General features: G+C 42.6%; 1 pseudogene; it reads left to right on the top strand.

The window, feature by feature from the left end:
- Nucleotides 1-1771: 1771 nt before the first annotated feature.
- LOC103199813 lies at nucleotides 1772-2422 on the top strand (annotated as a pseudogene).
- Nucleotides 2423-21915: the final 19493 nt, after the last annotated feature.

The raw sequence follows: 21915 nt of genomic DNA, 5'->3' as shown, positions 1-21915 counted from the left end.
CACCAAGACTGTGAGGATGATGCAGGACTGGGTAGTGTTTCATTTGTTGTACATAAGGTCACTATGAGGGAGCTCTGGTAGCGTAGTGCCTAAGGCACTCGACTGCTAATCAGAAGGTTGGTGGTTCAAACCCACCAGCCACTTCTCAGAAGGAAACTGGGGCAATCTACTTCCGTAGTGATACCGCCTTGGAAACCCAAGGAGGGGTCACTATGAGTTGGGTCCAACTTGATGGCACGTAACAACAACAACAACAGGGTCACTATGAGTTGGAGCCAACTCGATGGCACCTAACAACATAACAATATGCCAGGAAGGAGCCCTGGTTGCATGGTGGTTAAGCATTCAGCTACTAACTGATAGATTGGTGGTTTGAATCCACCAGCAGTTATGTAGAAGAAAGATGGAGGCAATCTGCTTCCATAATGATTTAAAGCCTTGGAAACCCTATGGAGTAGTTCTACTCTGTCCTGTAGGGTCACCATGAGTCTGAATCAACTTGATGGCAGTGGTTTTAGGTATGCCAAGAAATCAATTTTCTACCCTTTGAGAGTGACATGTTAGTAGGGTGATATAAACAAACAAAAATAAAACAATAAATGTATATTTCAGGTTATAATACATGATGTGAAAGAAAAAGCAAGCAGAAGTGATAATGTTTCAATAGACAGTCAGGGAAGCCCTTACAGAGAAGGTGATAGTTGTGAACAGAGCTAAAGGAAGTGAGGAATGAGCCATGTAGATATCTGAGGGAGGAACACAAGGCAAAGGAGAAAGTCAGTGCAGATGTTCTACAGGGCTGGTATGAATCAGAATTGGTCCCACAGCATATAACAACAACTATGTGCCAGGGGGGCCAAGACAGAGCAAGGAGTCAGCGGTGGGATCCAGGTAAGGGGAGGGAACCCAGGCCATGCCCCACAAGCGGCAAGTTGGGAAAGTGGGGGAGAGGAGAGAAAAAGTCCAAGGGGACTGGGACACAGTGAGGAGTCAGCCACAGGGTTCCAGGTGAGGGGAGGAAACCCAGGCCATGCCCCAGAAGGGGCAAGGTGGGAAAGCAGGGGAAAGGAGAGGAAAAAGGCCAGGGGGGCCGGGACAGAGTGAGGAGGCAGCAGCAGGGATCCAGGTAAGGGGAAGTTAGAGAGGTTTCAAAAAGCTAAGGGAGATAAACTTGTCGGTTGGTTTGTTCTACTGTGGAGACGTGTGGCTGTGAATCTTGAGAGTGTTCCACCAGTGTTTCAAACCCAGCGAGGTGCCCATGGCACACAGGTTTCAGCGCAGCTTGCAGACTGAGATAGACTAGGAAGAATGAAGAGCCCATCCACTTCTCAAAGAATTGGCCAGGGAAAACCTTACAAATAGCAGAGAAACACTGTCTGATACATTACTGTGCAACTTTATGAATAGTCTGGAAACATTGTCCAATACAGAGGAGGAAGATGAGTCACTTAAGTTAGAAGGCTCTCAAAATACGACTGGGAAAGAGCTGCATCAACAGAGTAAAACCAGCCTTACTCATATGGATAAGGTAAAGCTTTCAAGACCTCCATTTGCTAACATGGCATGACTCCAATTGAGGAGAAACAGCTGCAAACATCTGTTAATAATCAGAACATGGAATGTACGAAGTATAAATCTAGGAAAATTGGAAGTTGTCAAAAATGAAATGGAGACAAGAGGCTGAGGATTGTGTTAGCAATAAATCAGTTCACGCCAGAGCCCTTGGAAGGAAGCGACTCTGAGGCAAATCTCTTTGACTTGCACCAGCCAGATGCTGTCTGTTGAGAGGGGCAAAGGAGAACCCAACAAGCCGCAGGGCAAAATGTACTTGTATGCCTTCTTCGTGCAGACCTTCCGTGAAGAGCACAAGAAGAAACACCTAGACTCTTCCGTCAACTTTGTTGAGTTTTCCAAGAAGTGTACAGGGAGATGGAAAACCATGTCTGCATAGGAAATGTCGAAATTTGAAGATATGGCAAAGAGTGACAAAGCTCGTTATGACAGGGAGATGAAAAATTATGTTCCTCCCAAAGGTGATGAGAAAGGAAAGAAAAAAGATCCCAATGCCCCTAAGAGGTCACCATCTGCTTTCTTCCTGTCTTGCTCTGAACATCGCCCAAAGATCAAAAATGAACATCCAGGCCTATCCACTGGAGATACTGCAAAAAAATTGGGTGAAATGTGATCTGAACAATCAGCCAAAGATAAACAACCATATGAACAGAAAGCAGCCAAGCTAAAGGAGAAATATGAAAAGGATATTGCTGCATATCATGCAAAGGGCAAAAGTGAAGCAGGAAAGAAGGGTCCTGGCAGGCCAACAGGCTCAAAGAAGAAGAATAAACCAGAAGATGAGGAGGAGGAGGAGGAGGAAGAAGAATAAGATGAAGATGATGAGGAAGAGGATGAGGATGAAGAATAAGTGGCTGTCATGTAATGTGTGTGGAGTATGCATGTGTGGTCAGGCAATTGTTAGCTAAGAATGTGAATTCAAGTGCAGCTCTTACAAGCTGCCATCTATATGCAATGATGGGTCTCTCCTCGTCCAGAGCAAAGAAGAATGAAGAAAACCAAAAATTAATGGAAACAATTAGTCCTAGTGACTGGTACACCATCCACTCTGCAGCCTATATGACTATGAGACCAGAAGAACTAGATGGCGCCCGGCTACCACTGTGACCCACTTGGAAGGGGATCTATGTAGGAGATCCTGAATAGAGATGGAGAACAATGTGGAACAAAACTCAAAATCATTTGGGAGGAAAAAAAAAAGGGAACCAGGTTTGCTGGCCTGATAGAGCCTGGTGGAACCACTAAGACTATGGCCCCTAGCTGCCCTTCAGGTCTGAAATGGAACCCACACCTGTGACTTCAAGCCAAACTAAAGATAGGCATATGAGTTGAACATTTACCTGAGGTAGATACGATTCTTGGAGAGAACAATCATGGGAGAAAGAAAGGCTGCTTATACACAGGGGGACAACTCAGGGGGCAGGAGTGCATGGACGGATGGACACAGGGAAGAGGTAACTATTGGGAGGAAGTGGGAGGGGAGCTGTTGCATTGTGGTAAATTGTGATCAATGTCGTGAGACAAAGTGTATGTGAACTGCTGTATGGAAAGTGAATTTGCTCTGTAAATTTTCACCCAAATCACAATTTAAAAAAAAAAAAGAAGAAATAGTACATTTAAACAATTTGCAACTGTATCACATATTATTCTACAATTAAATAGACAATAAATATTTTTAAAAAATGAAATGGAACACATAAAGATTGTTATCCTAGGTATTAGTGGACTGCTTTTGGCCATTTTGAATCAGACCATATGATCTACTATACCAGGAATGAAAATTTGAAGAGGAATGGCTTGGCATTCATCATCACAAAGGATATTTCAAGATCTGTCCTGAAGTACAATGCTGTCAGTGATAGGATAATACCCATACACCAACAAGGAAGACCAGTTAATATGACTATTATTCAAATTTATGTGCCAACCTCCAAGCCAAAGATGCTGAAATTGAAGATTTTTATCAACTTCTGCAGTCTGAAATTGACCAAACATGCAATCAGGATGTGTTAATGATCACTGGTGAGTGGAATGCAAAAGTTGGAAACAAAGATGAATCACCAGTAGTTGGAAAATTTGGCCTTGGTGACAGAAATGATTCTGGAAATACCATGGTAGAATTTTGCAAGACCAACAACTTATTCATTGCAAATACTTTTTCTCAACAACACAAGCAGCTCTGGACACATGGACTTTGCCAGATGGAACACACAGGAATCAGACTTACTACATCAGTGGAAAGGGGGGATGGAAAAACTCAATATCTTCAGCCAAAACCAGGCCAGGAGCTGACTGTGGAACAGACCATCAACTGCTCATATGCAAGTTCAACTTGAAGTTAAAGACAATGAAAACAAGTCCACAAGAGCCAAAATATGATCTAGAATATATCCCTCCTGAATTTAGAGACCATCTAAAGAATAGATTTGATGCATTGATGACTGAAAACCAGAAGAATTGTGGGATGACATCAAGAAAATCATCCATGAAGAAAGCAGGAGGTCGTTAAAAACACGAGAAAGGAAGAGAAGACCAAAATGGATGACAAAAGAGACTCTGAAAGTTGCTGTTGAGCAGAGAGTAGCTAAAGCAATTGGAAGAAATGACAAGATAAAAGAGCTGAACAGAAGATTTCAAAGAGCAGCTTGAACAGACAATGCCAATTAGTATAATGAAATGTGCAAATACTTGGAGTTAGAAAACCAAAAGGGAAGAACATGCTCAACATTTCTCAAGCTGAAAGAACTGAGGAAAAAATTAAAGCTTCGACTTGCAATATTGAAAGATTCTATGGGTAAAATATTGTGTGATGCAGGAAACAACAAAAGAAGATGGAAGGAATACACAGAGTCACTGCACCAAAATGGATCTTCATCCATTTCAGGAGGTGGCATATGATCTAGAACCAATGGTATTAAAGGAGGAAATTGAAGCTGCGATGAAGGAATTGGCAAAGAGCAAGGTTCTAGGAACTTATGGAATACCCATTGAGATATTTCAACAAATGGATGCCCCACTGGAGGCACTCACTCGGTTATGCCAAGAGATTTGGAAGACAGTTACCTGGCTAACTGACTGGAAGAAATCCATATTTGTACCCCTTCCAAAGAAAGGTGGTCCCACAGAATGTGGAAATTATCGAACAATATCACTAATATCACACACAAGTAAGATCTTACTGAAGATAATTCAAAAACTGTGGCAGCACTATATTGACAGAGAACTTCCAGAGGTGCAAGCTGGATTCAGAAGAGGTTGTGGAACAAGGGATATCATAGCTGCTGTCAGATGGATCTTGGTTCAAGGCAAAGAATACCAGAAAGATGTTTACTTGTATTTTATTTACTATGCAAAGGCATCTGATTGTGTGGATCAAAACAAATTATGGATAACATTGAGAAGAATGGGAATCCAGGACACTTAACTGTACTCATGAGAAACCTGTACATTGACAAGGAGGCTGTCATTTGAACAGAACGAGGGAACACTGTTAAATCAAGAAGGGAGTGCATCAGAATTCAATCTATGTGCTGAGCAAATAATCTGAGAAGCTGGACTATATGAAGAAAAACATAGCATCAAGATTGGAGAAAGAATCATTAACAACCTGCGATATGCTGATGACACAACTTTGCTGCTGAAAGTGAGGATGACTTGAAGCACTTAGTGATGAAGGTTGAAGAATACAGTCTGTAGTATGGATTACACCTTAATATAAAGAAAACAAAAATCCTTACAGTTGGACCTATGAGCAGCATCATGATAAATGGAAAAAAGATTGAAGCTTTCAAAGACTTCACATTGCTTCGTTCTACAATTGATGCCAATGGAAGAAGCAGTCAGGACAATAGATGACATATAGCACTGGACAAGTTGGCTGTAAGGGACCTCTTTCAAGTGCTGAGGAGCAAGGATGTCTCCTTGAGGACTAAGGTGCACCTGACACAAGCCATATTTTCAACTGCCTTGTATGCATGTGAGAGCTGGACAATGAATAAGGAAGACCGAAGAAAAGTTGATGCTTTTGATATGTGGTGCTGGCGAAGAATACTGAAGGTACCACAGACTGCTAAAAGAACTAACAGATATGTCCTGGAGGAAGTGCTGTGGGAATGCTCTTTGGAATTCAGAATGGCCAGCCTTTGTCCCTCCTACTTTGGTCATATTTTCAGAAAGGAACATTCCCTGGAGAAGGATGTCATGCTTGGTAAGGTGAAGGGTTCACAAAAGAGGGGATGCATTGGCATGGTGGCTGCAATGATGGGCTCAAATATAGCAAAGATCATGGAGCTGGTGCGGATTTGGGCAGTGTTTCGTTCTGCTGTGCATAGGGTCACTGTGAGTTGGAAATGACTCAACGGCCCCTAACAACAACAACATGTGCCAGGTGCTGCTTTAGGTACTTCACAGGAAATTTTTCCTCATAAATCTTTGAAGCAGTTACCACTATTTCCACTTCATGAATGAGGAAACCAGAATCACAGGGAGGCTCCATCAATCAGAGACAGACATCTGAACCTGTGTCTTCCTGACCCCAGGCAGTGCCCCTGAGCCCCTCCCTGGGTGTGACCATAATAGAATGGCTAGGTGGAGGTCTACTAGCTCATCAAGGGCAGACAAAAAAGTGAGGGAGCCTGGGCTATGCTGCTTCTCACCACAGCTCCAGGGTGGAGCTGCAACTCCTTGGCCCACCCCAGCCCTGAGCTTCCTCAACAGGATCCAGGACAGAACTACTATGGCCACAGCTGTCACAGCAGGAGAGCTGGGCTGTGAAAGCAGCAGATGCCAGTGACCCTGTCAAGTCCCAGGCCCAGCTTTGGATGCCACCTTGGTACTGCCTGTACCCCCTGTCATCAAAGTCACCTGAATTCAGTTTCCACATTTCAGTCTCTAAACATCAAAAGTCTTAGCTAGCCATCCTGGGAGGAGGTCTGAAGCCACTGTGGCTGGCCAGCCAGGGCTGTTTGGAGGAAATAGCCTTTAACACATTTGCACCTGCAAAGGGCGTAGTGTATTTCTCTGGTTGCCAGAGAGACAGAGACAACAGCGGCTGCTGAAACCCCCTTAACACAGCAAGCCCTAGCTGACCCTGACCAATGGAAGCTAGATTTTGCATCTTGGTCTCTTTTCCCCCTCCTTCCTAAAAGTATCTTTTCTGAAACCAAGAACTTACCCACCCTTCTTACTCATCTAAAACTGTTCTCAAAACTATGATCAGCTGAGCTCTTTCTAGTATGCCTGGGTTTCTAATCCCAGCACCCTGGGGAGAGGGTGGGAACCCCCAGTCCAGGCATGGAGCAGAATATCTGTCTGACAGAGAGTTCCCCAGAGACTACTAGTCAGTACTGCTAAAGAAGCCACTTTTTTCCAAAGACAGTAGCCAGTTTCCCAAGATGTGACCATCACTGATGACTCCAAAGTTTTTCACCAAACATACATGGTCCTTGCCACTGCCCTTATTAACAAGTTCAATCTTATAAGAATCACTGGGGCTATGGAACAGCCCATTTTGATAGGATTAGTGTCATTAACCCACACGGGACAGTCCCACTGTAAGAAGGCAAGTAGTTTTTCATAATTTATGACACCAACTGATTTCTGTAAAAGTAACTGTGAAATGGACAACTCACCTGGCTCTGTTAACTCTACTTCATGATACCTATATGTGAGTTCTTCATAATCTCCAAAATACACCCTCGAGTTCAAGATTGTGGTTCCTCTCTGTAGCTACCACAAGCTGAGTTGAGAGGTTCCATTTATCCTCTGTGTATCTCGGTATTCTAAGTTGTAAACAACAGAAACCAACTCTTGCTCAAGCAGAAAAGGAAGTTATTAAAAAAGGAAACAGGTCTCAGAGTTTCTAGAATGGCTCAGAACCAGCTCAGAAGTTCTATCCCCAAGAACAGTGCCCCACATCAGGCCATTGAGCTGGTCCAGTGAAACGACTGCTGCCATCGTTGTTGGGCACAGATGCTACAACTGGTAGTATGGGCTTAGTCAGCACTGGACCTGGATGCTGGCAATGGAACCACAGCCCCTGTTGGCTCTAGAAACTAAACACAGTGTCACTGCTATCCTACCCTCATCAAAATAGGTCCATCCAGTGCCTGTTTTTTCTCTGATTCAAAATCTAGGAAAAGCACTTCTGATTGCTGGAGCTCAGGTCATGTACCCATAACTTAAACTGCAAAGCACACTAGGAAAACATGTGTCTGCCATGTTCAGCTTCTCTATGACGTGAAGCTCTGCTTCATCAGGTGGGGAATTCCCTAAAAATAGCAACAGAGTCAGACACTGGCCTCCAAAAGGAATGACAATTGTTCGTTATCCCGTGAAATTCACCCAACTGCTTTACTGAGTTTCTCCACATCTTTCCATTGCTAGCTGTGTCAGCTAAACCCTTAACTAACTGCTCCCAACTTTCAAGGATTTCCTAAGTGACTTTTTTCTGCTCTATATCCCTATGAAAATCTCATATATTTCCAGTTTCTTAATTCCATCCTCATTCTTTCATATCAGTTCTCTCTTTCCAAAGCCCTATGTCCATGTTTTCCACATGTGTGTAACCCAGTCAATCTGTCCGACAGCCCAATTCTTTTTTATTTCTCAAGTTTTATTTATTTTAGAATTACTCTTATCCTATGCAGAATCGGAATAATTTCATGTTTATATAACACTTTATATAAAGGAAAGACTCCTTTCTCTTATGAGACAACCCATGTCATTGTCTACAATAGCTAGTCTCTTGGCACAATGTCTAAGGTATTTGACTGTTAACCAGAAGGTTAGTGGTTCAAACCCTCCAGCTACTCTCTCTGTGGAAGGAAGATGGGGCCATCTACTTCTGCAAAGATGTACAGCCTTGGAAACCCAATGGAGGTTACTAAGAGTCAGAATCAACTTGATGGCATTGAGTTTGATTTTTTTTGTGTTTGTTAATATTATGCCCTTAACATATTACTAAAAAAAAAAAAAAGTACTCTTTGGCCAAATGAATTTGAGAAAAGTCCTATTCTGAGAGTCACAAGAAACATCAGCCAGTTGTAGACTCTAAGAAGTCATGAAATAAAGAAATATGTTAAACTTTTCAACCCAACTTGTTCAGAGCTTACTTGACCACAAACATCCCCACACTTTTGTGTTTTGATAAGGTCTTTTCACATTTGTAGTATGCTTCGGTAGAGATTACTTGAGATTCTTCTACTGGGAAGATTCTCGTGTTCCTTTCTTGCTATTTGCCCTGCCTCCTCTAAATAAGTTAGAGATCTTGACTAGACTTGGAGAAGAAGAACAAGGAAGATGAGGAGATCCCCAGTACTCAGAGTGTGGTCCGTGGACCAGCAGCATCAGCATCACCTGGTAGCTTATTAGAAATGCAGAATCTCAGGTTCCTCTTCAGACTCACAAAACCGGAATCTGCATCTCAGCAAGATCTTCAGATGATTCCTATGTGCAACATAGTCTGACACAGACTGGCAGAGATAACTCCTACACATACAAACTCCAATTCTGTATAATGAATATTCTGAGGAATTCAACTCATGGCCAAATTCCCCTAAGTAAATAAATGTGTCTACACCCTCAAGAGATTTGGTTCTTCCTGTAGGATTGCATAGGGCTCAGTATTCTTGTACATGGTAGGCTTGCACCCTTTGAGATTCTGGCACTTTAAGGAAACTTTAGCATTTTGTGATTTGGCCGAAAGAAGCTGAACTGACTTCTATGATTTTTTTCTAAAACATCCAGTTGGGAACTTCTGGTTCCCAGCATCAAGGGATGTGTTGTCAAAACCACCATGGCTTCTTGTACATCTGAGAGGTACTCTCGCAGTAACTAGCAGCTGAGCAGGCAGTATTTAGAAATCCAATTCTGCATAGAGTGAAAAAGGAACTCAAAAAAGGCACTCAATTAGCTTTCTGAAAAAATAAGACTCCTTCAACCACCAGCTGTGTTAACTAAATGGGGTGGATTTTAAAGCAATGTAAGCAAAACCTATTTTGGTATCTGGACTTCAGCCTACCTGCCACTCTGTTCACCTGTCTTAGGTTATCATAGATCTTACTGATTTTCTTAATGCTCTGCTTCGCAGGGTAAGAGCTCAAGGGATTTGGAGTCAAGACAGACCCATGTTCAAATACTGGCATTGCTACTTACCAAGTCAATGGTCCCAATAATTTTGCTTAACCTCTCTTAGCCATGGATTCTTCCCTGTAGAATGAGTCTATGAGGATAAATTTGTAGTGAAGATTCCATTAGGTAACATGGGAGGAGCACCAGCACAGTGCCTGACTTTTTTCAAGAGCTTCAACCACATTGGACTCTGTACATCCCCTCACCCCCAAGCCTATTTCCCCTCTACTCACCTCAGGACTTCTCCTCCCAGGCCTCCAGCCTGAGGTGACCACCCTCTGAGCCCTGCCGAGAGTTGGACATGAGAGCCAGCATTCTCCCTCACTCCCCAACCACTGTGGTGGCTTTGCCTTTCCCCTCCCAATTACCACTGACCACAAGCTCCAGAGACTGCTGGAGATTTATTAAATCCCCACTGCAGCCCTGCAAGACTTTTCCTAACCTATGGCAGGCTTAAGGAAAGAGGCAAAGGAAGGCACGTTGGGAGGACGTGGGAAGAGAAATGATTGAGGGAGTCCTTCCTCAGTGGATCTGCAATCTGGGGTCCATACCCTCTGCTTCTGAGAAGGGGAGAAAAAAAGGAAAATTCATCAGGTATTCTTCTTCAGCCATGGGAATATGGTGATTAAATACATCTGCTTTATCCTATTTAAACTTGGAGCTGATACAAATTAATTCTACCAACCAGTTCTCAGATATGGATGTTATGGTTTTTAGTTGCCACTGAGTTGGTTTTAATTCGTAGTGAGTCCATGAACAACAGAATGAAACACTGCCTGGTCCTGCACCTCACAATTTTTGCTTTGTTTGAGCTCATTGTTGCAGCCACGATGCAATCCATCTCACTGAGGGTCTTCTCCTTTTTTACTGACCCTCGGCTTTGCCAAGTGTAATATCCTTCTCCAGGGACTGGTCCCTTCTGATAACATGACCAAAGCATGAGAGACAAAATCTGGCCATTCTCACATTTAAGGAGCATTTTGGCTATACTTCTTCCAAGACAGATTTGTTCATTTTTCTGATAGTTCGTGGTATATTCAATAACATATATGGATAGAGATTCAGAATTTTAAGGGAAAAACAATGATTATTATTGTAAGTCACCTATCCCTTAGAAAGAAGAGATGAGGTATAAACAAGATCAGCTCTTCACATGCTGGATAAACAGATTCTAAGTGACATGTGGACCAAGGCCATCAATTAGACCACAGGTTACTGATTGATTGTTTCACATCCACTTGTGAGTTCATTGTCAGATACAAAGGAACATTACTATCATTCTAGATGTGACTGTTTTTCAGATATCATAATGCATTCTGTGGACTGAGAGCCGCACATTAGCAATACTAACAAGGTAAAGATGATTGTTGCTGTTAGGTGCCATCAGGTAGGCTCTGACTCAATGACCCTTTGTACAACAGAACAAAGCACCGCCCTGTCCTGCACCATCCTCACAATCCTGGCTATGCTTGAGCCTATCATTGCAGCCACTGTGTCAATCCATCTCACTGAGGGTCTTCCCCTTCTTCACTGACCCTCTTCTCTACCAAGCATGATATCCTTCTCCAGGGAATGTTCCCTTCTCACAACATGAACAAAGTAGGTGAGATGAGGTCTGGCCATTCTCGCTTCCAAGGAGCCTTCCAGCTGCACTTCTTCCAGGACAGATTTGTTTGTTCTTCTGGCAGACCATGGTATTTTCAGGATTCTTTGCCAAGCCACAATTCAAAGGCTTCAGCTCTTCTTCAGTCTTCCTTCTTCATTGTCCAACTTTCACATGCATATGAGCCGATTGAAAATACCATGGCTTTGGTCAGATGCAATTTAGTCTTCAAAGTGACATCTTTGCTTCTTAGCACTTTAAAGAGGTCTTATGCAGCAGATTTTCCCAGTGAAATACAATGTCTAATTGCCTGACTGCTGCTTCCATGGATGTTAACTAGACCCAAGTAAAATGAAATCTCTGACAACTTCAATCTTTATTCCGTTAATCATGATATTGTTTATTGGTCCAATTGTGAGGATTTTTGTTTTCTTTATGTTGAGATGTAATCCATACTGAAGGCTGCAGTCATTGATCTTCACCAGTAAGAGCTTCCACCAGTCACTCCTAGGCAGGAAGCTTGAGCAATCTACTTCTGTAGTGATACTGCCTTGGAAACCCAAGGAAGGTTGCTATGAGTCAGATCAGACTCGACGGCACATAGCAAAAACAACAACAACAGTAAGAGCCTCAAGTCATCCTCACTTTCAGCAAGGAAGGTTGTGTCATCGGCATATTGCAAGTTGTTAATGGTTCTTCCTCCAATCCTGATGCCTTGTTCTTCTCCATATAGCCCAGTTTCTAGGATTATTTGTTTAGGATACACATTGAGTAAGTATGATAAAAAAGATACAACCCTGACATACACCCTTCCTGATTTTAAACCATGCAGCGTCCCCTTGTTCTGTTCAAACGACAGCCTGGTGAAAAAAAATGGGTGTTCATAAATAACAGGTAAGATATTTAAACGCATTTACAAGCAAAATACTCTTTACAAACTGCTGGGGTTTTGCTTGTTTATTTTAGTCAGTCATATAGTTTTAAAAATCAGCTACACGCCTCACTTTTCATAAGTACTTAAAAGAGGCCCACTTTTTATATCTAAGGCTCAGGATAGAGCACTGCAGGATTTAGTATGGGTCCCAGACCCCTCATGTTTCCCCATACAGGGGAACCATCCATGGCTGCATGTCACAGAGCTACTCAAAATGTGGTCCATGAACCAGAAATGCTGGCATCACGTCGAACTCATTAGCAATGCAGAGATCCAGGCCTCAGCCCAGATCTATGGAATTAGAACCTGCATGTGAACAAGATCTGCAGGAGATCCATATATGAGTCACAGTCAGAGAAGTATTGTTTTAGAGCAGTGAAAACCAAAGGAGTTATTGCACCAGGTAACTCTCTGGGAGGAATCAGGGGAAAACAAATTCATAGTGTTATCTCCACGAAACAACTTAAAAGGGCCAGTGCTTTTTGGTGGCTGCAAAAACGGCAAGGAGGCCACATGTTCTGACCTTCTCTAATCCCACAAGGGGAAGACAGGATTACCAGCAGTAACCCAAGGCCTATTCCTGCCAGGCCAGACATGTTGCCTCCCTCCAGCCCTTTCACCAACTGTTCCTCCCAGAGCACCCACCACCTCTCTCCTGGGTTCTATAATTTGCTGCAGTGGCCACACAGAACTCACAGATTACAAGGTTTATTAGGGAAGCACCAAGCTACAATTTGCGCTCAGGAAAAAATGCTCAGTCTCTCTCTCCAGCCCACCATCCCTCAGCCAAGAGTCTCTCACAGTCTCTTTCCGGGGTGCGTGTCTCTTGCGTCTCTTTCCCAGCAACGCGTGTCTCAGGAGCCCGTGTCTCTTTCAGCAGCACGTCTTCCTCCACCAGCAGTCAGAGAGAGTTCTGCCTCCAGGAGGCCTCCTTTTTGAGCCTGGCCGGGTGGTCAAACTAGCCAATTATAGCATCAGAACTCTAAGCACCTAAGAGAGTGGGCACCTCCCAGAACATTCTTTTGTGCCACTCCCAACAGAAATACTCCAGGTGGACACCTTCAGCAATCAGGAGCTCCTCAGTTGCTCATAGAAAATCCCACCTTGGAGTTTACAAAGACTTATGGGTAGAAAAGCCACACAAAGTAATTTACTATACCACAGTGGCATTGTTCACCAGGGCAGAAGAACAGCACCTTTGTTCAGGGACTCCCCAACAAGCTCCTACTTGGATAAATTAATATGCCCAACTCAGTGGGGAACTCTCAGAATGATCCACATGGTACCAACAAGAAGCTGCCAAGGTATCCAGGCCCGTGAGATATCGAGCTTCTCTTGTTCTTGTTCTTCATGGCAACACTCACTAACCTTCAGTCAGCAGCCATATCCTATCATGGATGTCCTGGAAATTGCAATAATAATAATAGATTGTACAACATTAGTGAAAGGAAGGAGTGGAATAAAGGAAAAGAAGAGAAGTAGGAGGAGATATTGTACAACTAAAGGAATCATGATCAATATGATTCACAAAGGCTCAGCCTAGATGGAGAAAATAGAGAGGGGTTAACAACAAAAGCCTGTCCCTGGATTTTAATAAATACATTCAAGTGTGTTCTTAAAACACTGTGAATTTTTGTACATGTGGCAATTTTTAACAGTGTGTGATGGAGTAGTTTAAATGGAGAACTACCATACCAGATTTTTTTTCCAATTTTTTTAAGTGCACCCAAAATATATGTGCACATGAAAACAAGTATATTTATTTATAATGTGAAAGCAAGGCAGCTCAATCTGTGTCACCAATAGCCAGCTACCCTGCTGCCACCTACACATCTTGACTCCCATTTTTACCTGCCTCTCAGAGAACAACAAAAAAATTACAATATTCATCTGAATTGGAATCCTTCTGCTTCCAAGTATCCTAGTAAGAAAGAAAGTTCAGTGCCACAGAACACTGAAAAAGAGGCTGAAAACTCCTTTTTGGAAAGGCCTGAGGTGGTTTCTTACTTTTGGGGGAGTACGTCCAGATAGAAAGCAGGATTTTTAGGTATCAGACTGTCAATCAATGGTTGTTGTTCTCAGCAATTCATGGTGGCTCCATGCACAATGAAACAAAACAATGCCTCGTCTTGTGCCATCCCCATGATTGGTTGGGGATCAGACCATTGTGATCATAGGGTGTTCAATGGCTGATTTTCAGAAGTAGATCACCAGACCTTTCTTCCTACTCTGCCCTGGTCTGGAAGCTCTGCTGAAATCTGTTCCTCACTGACAGACATGTCATAGCTGTGCATAAGGTGCACTCACCAAGAATCAAACCCCTATCTTCTGCTATGGAAGATGAGAACTCTAGTAATAAACCACCAATGTCCCCCAGTCAATGATATTTATCTTTATTATATCATCTATATTTACTTACGTATCTTCCACTTCAAATCCTTTCCCAAAATTTCCAGAAGTAAATCTGTCTTTTCAAATTATACCCTCTCCCTTAGGAAACAAAAATAGGCTCCTGTGGCAGCAGCCTTGAAAGACTCTGGACTTGGAAACGAGGAACCCAATGATGTGTAGCAATGTATAACATTTGTATGGCCCATCCCTTTTATAAAGCTCTTTTACACACATATCAAGTTTCTGAAGAGGTATGAATTGTGCTTAATTAAAGCCTGGGTGATGGAAGTGGACAGAAAGTTATTTCAAGGCTGTTCACACATCTTCAGCCCCTCTTATCAAGCTTTCAAAGCTCTATTCTAAAAGGTTAGGGGTGGTAGGAGGCAATTATGTCTCTTCTCTAGCAGCTGCCAGAGATTACTGCCATCAGAGTAATTATCACCAAATAATTGTCCCCTTTCTTCCCTGCTGACAGAGCAGAATGGGAACAGAGGCTCATCTGAAACAGATTTTGTACTTGCTGGATACTAGTTGAATAGCTCAGGTCAATGGGTATCCACTGAAGTATCTGAGTGTCACGCCTGTTGACCTTCAAGAAAAATTAAAATTCATGTTAAACAAAAGAGAAAACCATCAAGTGTCACCTGCTTGAGGTTATACAGATTTCTTGAAGTTTAACAATGGTGGTTTCAGATTGGAATAAGTGCTTATTTGAGCCTAAAATAAATTTTCTTCTGCTGAGGATGATTCCAGAGGATGAAATAAGATGAGCATTTTCCCAGAGCCCTGAACTTTGAGACAAGTACCTGGCTTATCTCTGTCATCACAGTTGTGTAAAAACAGTGCTAACAATCCTGCCTTTATGACATTCAGCAGGAGGTTATTAAAATTGTCTACTTGGCTGGTCTCTGGAACAGTCACAAAGTTCAAATTCTCCAAGGGACACCTCAAAGTCATCATGGGACTAAAGATAAGATAGGGTATATTGTGAGTGAGGAGTTCCACAAATTCAATAATGTTTATCTCTCAGGAGGGCTGTCATCTACCCAGGAATGCCCAAGACTGCTGGGAAATGCAATGTTCCATGTTGTTGTTGTCCGACCTGACTCACAGCAACCCCTCCTTGGGTTTCTGAGGCAGTATCACTACGGAAGTAGATTGACCAACCTTCTTTCCAAGGAGTGGCTGGAGGGTTTGACCCGCCAGCCTTCTGGTTAGCAGTCAAGTACCTTAGGCACTGTGTCACCAGAGTATTTATGTGCAGTTCTGTACAGGGCAGTGTGGGAAGAGCAAAGTAGAATAGGCTATCATCAGAATCTTTAAAGTCTGGTATTGTGAAGATAAGAAGGTGGCCATTCTTTTGCCCTCTCTCACTGACAGGTTTGATTTCAATCAATGAGCCAGTTTTACTACCTAGTATACCAGACGTTTTGTGCTAGGATCTGTGAGGAGCCCAACAAGGTCTCTGCCCTCAGATGACTTCACATTGTATAACTCCTCACTCATTTCTGAAGAAGGCAAATGGGAAAAAGACTTCTGATTTAAGAAGAGTCATAAGATCTGAGTTGGAGATTCGGCTCTGCCATTTGCTAGCTATTGACCTTGGTAAGTCATTAACTTCTCCATGCATCAGTTGCTTCATCTATAAATTGAGGATAATGATAATTTGGCAATCTACCTCAGAGGATTGTTGTGAAGACCATATAAAATAAAATATGCAAAATCACTTTACAAACTGCGCTTCATTATGCAAATATGAACATTATGATATTTTAGGGTTGTAGTGAAAGAGCTATTAAATTCCTAAAAATAATGCCACCCGCTACTTAAACAATAACTCTACCCAGAAGTCTTATCATCTCAAAAAAATCAGTGCATGAGAAATGCAGGTATTCTTTCTTTCAAAGTCAGGGGAGCATTAAAAACACTTGGGTGGCCCTTGAGTGCTCAGCTGCTTACTCAAAGTTTGGAGGTTCGCGTCTACACAGAGGCACCTATGAAGAAAAGCCTGACAATCTTCTTTTGAGAAATCAACCATTAAAACCCTTATGGAGTACAGTTCTTCTATGGAGTCTCCATGACTCTGAAACCACTCAAGGGTAACTGGCTTGTTTTTATTTTTAATGACAAGAGCACCATAAATGCTTGATAAATGAAAAAAAAAAAAAAAAAGAATGAGATTGCTCTGGGCTCCAGAGTCAGATTAGAGAAAAAAGACCCAAGCAGTCACTCTGGCTGCTGCTGGCGGGGAACCTGGGCTCAGGACTATGCCATCTTTAGTGGTCACAATTAATCAATTGACTTCTCAGAATAATGCAAATACATCAGTAGCAATGGTAAATTTGGAAATCACAGACCCCAACTATGAGGTTTCCCCACTCCCCTTCCCCTACCACCACAGCAAGATTTCTTCACTTAATTTTTGCCTAGACTATAAAAATCATAGTAGGTAGCTCACAGAAAGGAGTCATGGTGGTGCAATGGTTAAGCTCTTGGCTGTTAACTGAAAGGTCATCAGGTGAAACCCACCAGCAGCTCTGCAGAAGAAAAACCTGGTGATCTGCTTCTATGAAAATGACAGAGTAGAAAACCCTGCAGGGCAGTCCTACTTCATCGCACACAACAACAACAGCCTACAAAAAGTGTTTGTGGAAACTATTGTTGTTGTTGTTGTTATGTGCTGTCGAGTCGGACCCGACTCATAGCGACCCCTCCTTGGGTTTCTGAGGCAGTATCACTATGGAAGTACATTGCCCCATCTTCCTTCCGAGGAGTGGCCAGTGGGTTTGAACCACCAGCCTTCTGGTTAGCAGTCAAGTGCCTTAGCCACTATGCTACCAGAGCTCCCGTGGAAACTATAGAATCATGAATTTGGGGATAATTAAAAAACAACTTCCAAAGCACACAAGTTAAGTAGGAAAAGGACTCTGTTAGATTTTAATTTCCAAAGGCCTGAGACACACAATGAATTGTGGGACACTCTTTTGTGAAGAAAGTAATGATGAGGTGAGGTCTAGTTTCCTGTTCCACTTTTTGATGCTGGACAAATAGCTTAAATTCTCTTATCAACATTTTCTAAGCTTGTAAGATATGTGTATCACCTTTTCCAACACATACACATACCACCACCACCACAACCACTACCACAACAAATATTCCTAGAAACCAGGATATAAATATAAAAATAATATAAAAAGATGATGTTTGTTCACTTAGACCAACACTGAAATTGACCAGGAAGAACGCTGGAGACTAGTCTTGGAGAAATTGCCCAGGAACCTGGTGGGGACAGCAGGAAGTTGGCCCAAGAATGGAATTCCCTCTATGCAACTGTGAGGCTCTGGCTTAATGCCTAAGGTATTTGACTGCTAACCAGAAGGTTGGTGGTTCAGACCCACCAGCCACTCTGTAGAAGGAAGACTACGCAATTTACTTCTGTAAAGATTTACTGCCTCAGAAACCCAAAGGTCACTATGAGTCGGAATTGACTGGATGGCAGTGAGTTTGTTTGTTTGTTTTAACTGTGAGGCATATGTCTGTACCTAGGGGACTGACCTCAGATTAGATCAAGTGTTTTTGCAAAGTCCATATGCATGAGAGGGTCAACTGTGAACCAGTTGCTCGCCCTCTGCCTTTTTAGCACTAAAATTTATGACAAGCATCTGAGCTAGGAAGTGAGTGCCGGTTAGGCATAACACGCGGCCCAGACAAGATCCTTATTCTTCCCTCAAGCCTTCCTGAGAGCTTTTACTTTTCCTCTGCCACTCAGAACAGGGTGCAGGGCCTTTAAAAGGGAAAATTACTTTGAAATTAAAGGCATTCATTTAGCTTTGGGTGTTTTGTGGGGAGGCACCATGGCAGCATAGTGGTTAAAGTGCTCAGCTGCTAACCAGCAAGTCTGGTTCAAACTCAATAGCTGCTCTGCAGGAGAAAGAGGGTGGCAGCCTGCTTCCGTAAAGATGACAGCCTTAGAAACCCTATGGGGCAGTTCCACTCTGTCTTTTAGGGTTGCTATAGGTTGGAATCAACTCAGTGTAAATGGCTTTGGTTTTGGGGGATATATGAAAAGAAGCAAGTTAGGCAAAGGGAAAACAGCCATACAAACGGGACTTATTAAGTCAGATGCCAAATTGTTTCAATTAAAAGAACCGGCAGAAAGGCTCTCACATTCTCATATCTATAGGAGCCAGTCCCTCCCCCACGTCAACCAGCTGTACCCTACAGAATGTGCCCACACAAGCCTCTCCAGACCCAACAATCCCACTTAGGCTCGCAGAATTTCAAAGACTATTAGAGATGGATGGCTTAGCACTCTCTCCCTCTCCATCTAGTTTTACAAATGAGGAAACAAATGAATTGCTCAGTGACTTGTCCAGAGTCCCAGAGCTGGTCATTGAGAGCCAGGATCTCCTGATATCTTCCACTTAACCCTGCAGGCAAAACTTAGTGGATAATATTTTTATTTCTGTCTTGTGAAGCACTATAAACATGGCTTCATTAAAAAAAAAAAAAAATCAAAACAAACATGTGCACTGTTAGGTGCTTCCATTATAGCACTAACACCTAACTCATTGCCATCGAGTCAGATCCGACTCATAGCAATCCCTCCTTGGTTTTCCAAGGCACTATCACTACAACAGTAGATTGCCCAACTTGCCTTCTGAGGAGGGGCTGGTGGGTTTGAACTGTCACCTTCTGGTTAGCAGTCAAATGCCTTAGGCACTACGCCATCAGAGCTCCTATGCTTTTACCAAATAATGAAGCATTATTTAGCACATAAAGCAGGCAAACCTAGACAAGTTCTAAATTACTGAGGCTTGAGTTCCAAGCTTGACTGTGATCCTAATTGGCTGCATTAGCAGAGGAATCCCAGCTCCTCTCCTACCCTCTGCTTCTTGCTCTCTTGGATCCTGCCCCAATATGGCCAAACTGTTCCCCACCAACCCAGGCTATAGAATGGTGATCAATGCCTGCTCCCTCACCTCTGTCCTGTGGCTCTAGGTCCGAAGGCCCTTTCTTCCACCTACATCATTTACCTGTTGTTCTCATTTGGTCTGTCTGAACCATTTAATGGTTCTGTTCCTCGGTGAGGAGTTCTTGGGTGGCACAAACCATTAATGTGCTCAGCAACTAACTATAGGGTTGAAGATTTAAATCCATCCAGAGATGCCTAGGAAGAAAATTCTGTCAATCTATTTCCCCAAAAACAACCATTGAAAACCCTATGGAGCACAGTTCTACTCTGACACACATGAGGTTGCCATGAGTCAAAACTGACCGAAACTCCTCAAAGATTTCCTTCACCCCCCACTTTAAGCTTGCAGTTTTACTTCTTTACCTTGAACCTTTCTAAATGGCATCAGCTCCATTTGATGGCCAGAATTAGAATTTTAATCTTCCCTCAGGCTCCCTAACAGAATTCTGTTTCTTTCCAACGAACCTTTGAAGGGCGGAGACAACAGGTAGACAAGGGGCTCTGGTGGTGTAGTGGATAAGGCATTTGGTTGCTAACCAGAAGGTCAGTGGTTCAAATCCACCAGCTGCTCTGTGGAAGGAAATGGAGTGATCTACTTCCATAAGGATTTACAGCCTCAGAAACCCAAAGGGGGTCAGTATGAGTGGGATTCAACTCAATGGCAGTGAGTTTTGGTTTGGTTTTCTCCTTGATGGTCATCATCTCTGATACTTTTAAATTTTAAATAGAAAAGGATCTTTGTCTGGATTCTTCCTGAGGCAGTTCCTCTGGGGAAAGGATTTGGGTGACGTAGTTAATTTGGGTGGTGATCCCAGGAAGCATAATGAGAGAATGTGAATAGAAAGTATCTTAAGGAACCATGGGCAACTAGGGCTTACTCCTGACAGAAATCCTCTAGGAGACTGTGCAAAGAAATTCGCTGACAAAGACCCTCTAGAAGTCTCATTTGTAGAAATGAGTTAGTAAAACACTCCTCTGAAATTCTCTGTGAGGGTTGAGAAAACTGTGTTTTTTTATCCCCATCCCTACTTCTTTTTGGTCAAGGGTTGCTCCTAGAGCACTAAATTCCTGGTGTGTGCAGCCTCACCTGTGTCCTTCCAAGCTCACTTGCATGGCCAAAGAATGCCATCAGTCAGAGAGAAAAAGAAAGTTGTCAGTTTGTACAGCAATTGCCTGCAGTTGAAGCCTCCGTTGGCCTAGAGGATATGTGTAGGAGGCCAACAGCATCTGCTACAAAGTGATTGTTGCTATCACTCAGAGCTTATATTTGTGTGACCTCCCAGAATTCAATTTCATTTTGCATATATTTGGCATAGTGCCTAAGGCATTTGACTGCTAACCAGAAGTCTGGTGGTTCAAACCCGCCAGCCCTCCTCAGAAGGAAAGTAGGGCAATCTACTTCCATAGTGATACCACCTCAGAAAACCAAGGAGGGGTCACTATGAGTCGGATCCCACTCGACAGCAGTGCATTTGGTTTTTGGTTTTTACCATATATAAAGAACTAGGTTAGACCTAAACAAACACAAAGATGTGTTAAGACATAGTTCTTCTCCACATAGAACTTTAGATGTGATATAGGAGACACACAGAAATAAGTCACTATAGAATTAAAAAGTCTGAGAAGTGCTAAATGAGAGCCATGAATAACAAGCCACGAGAGCTAGAGGAAGACAAGATTAATTTTGACTAAAAGGAGAAGGCCATCAGTACAGTTTTCCAAAGCCAAAATATTTTAAATATATGCTAAATTGACAAATGTCTGATTCCCACCAAAAGCAAGAGAAAAAACATTCTTTCACAGGGCCCTACAGCCAGAAAACAGAGCAATAAAATTACAACCATTTTATCTCAATTCACAGAAGGAACTAAGTCACATATTCCAGTCTTCTAGATGTGTCATTTAAAATCAAATCATACAAGTAAGATATTCCTCCTTTCCCACATTTAACAGTGCATTTATAGTTTGTTCTCATTGTAGAAATGAGTTAGTAAGTCTTTGTGCGGATCCCAAACTCAAGGAGTGTAGTCTTCTCCTACTGTTCCTGCAACAAAGAATTACTTTCCATATCCCTGCTGAGGGTGAATTAGACCTCAACAGTTTTCCAAATCCAGGTGAAAAATTAGATGACTTCAGCATAAAAGACAAGTGCTGGAGAAAAGTAGGGGAGAGGGGGTGGGGAATAGAAGACAGATGGATGAGTCAGCCTACGTGCAGGGAAAGCTGGAGTTTTATGGGGAAAATCTCAAACTTTCATTTTGTTGTGTTTGGGAGCTTAATTCCTAGCTTCTAATTAAATGTGTAAACTAT

This window comes from Orycteropus afer, unplaced genomic scaffold (assembly GCF_000298275.1).
Source record: "Orycteropus afer afer isolate SDZICR_OR568_19922 unplaced genomic scaffold, OryAfe1.0 scaffold00122, whole genome shotgun sequence".
NCBI classification, from domain to species: Eukaryota; Metazoa; Chordata; class Mammalia; order Tubulidentata; family Orycteropodidae; genus Orycteropus; species Orycteropus afer.
This window is presented reverse-complemented; position numbering and strand designations above follow the sequence as displayed.